Source organism: Galeopterus variegatus, unplaced genomic scaffold (genome assembly GCF_000696425.1).
Source record: "Galeopterus variegatus unplaced genomic scaffold, G_variegatus-3.0.2 Scaffold13405, whole genome shotgun sequence".
Classification (NCBI taxonomy): Eukaryota; Metazoa; Chordata; class Mammalia; order Dermoptera; family Cynocephalidae; genus Galeopterus; species Galeopterus variegatus.
In genome coordinates this window covers 344-1,258 of record NW_007739516.1, presented here as the reverse complement: position 1 = coordinate 1,258, position 915 = coordinate 344, and positions in this window count along the sequence as shown.

Genomic DNA, 915 nt, shown 5'->3' with positions numbered 1-915 from the left:
AGCCAATCCTAGTCCTGCTGAACTGGCACACCCCCATCTCCTTGGCCAGAGATCAAGACAGTCATACCCTCCTCAGGCAGATCATCCCCTATTCTTCCCCCTAACCTCCAGCCCACCAGCTGAGCTGTGTGTGCCTGAGCCCCCAACTCAAAAAAACAAGTTCACATGTGTTTACCCTAATAAATACAGCCTCAATCCAATGAAAATAAAGTGCATCTGTGCCCTCCTGGAGAAGCAACCAGGTGGTTTGTCCTGAACAGTCCTGCCTAGCAGCCTTGCCAATAGTCCCAGTAGTTGCTAGTTGATCCCCCCTCTCTGCAAGCATGCCTGGAGGCCTCATCCACTGAAAAGCAGCTGGTCAGACCCCGTTGCTGTATGCCTGACTAACAGCCATGCTCACCACCCAAAAAGCGTCTAGATGGGCCCCTGACTGCAGACTTACCAAGTGGCTTTGCCCAAGCTCTGAGAAGTGGCTTGGCCATGCTGCCCTTGGCATAACAGCTCCTGAACTGTCAAGGAAAGCATGAACTCATATCAGGCACAGTGGAAGGGTCACTGGCAGACCCACACTCAACCAGCTAGGCCAAAGCACACCCATGCCCCTAGCTCAGAGAAACAGCTCAGTTGTCATATCCCTGGAAAACATGTCCCCAAGTCCTTAAGCCATTGCATGCACATGCATCTGAGTGAGAAACAGCTTGACAGATGTGCCCCTGGTGGACCCTTTCTTGGTCACAGAAGTAGTATAGCAACCGTGCCACTGGCAAACCAGTCCTGGAGACCATGATACATCATATGCCCACATCCCCAGTCTGAGAGTCAATCCAGCAACCACATCCCCAGTGATCCAGCTCCTGAGATGATTGACCTAGATGGTGCATGTGACCCCCAGCATGTGAGTTAACCCAGAGATCC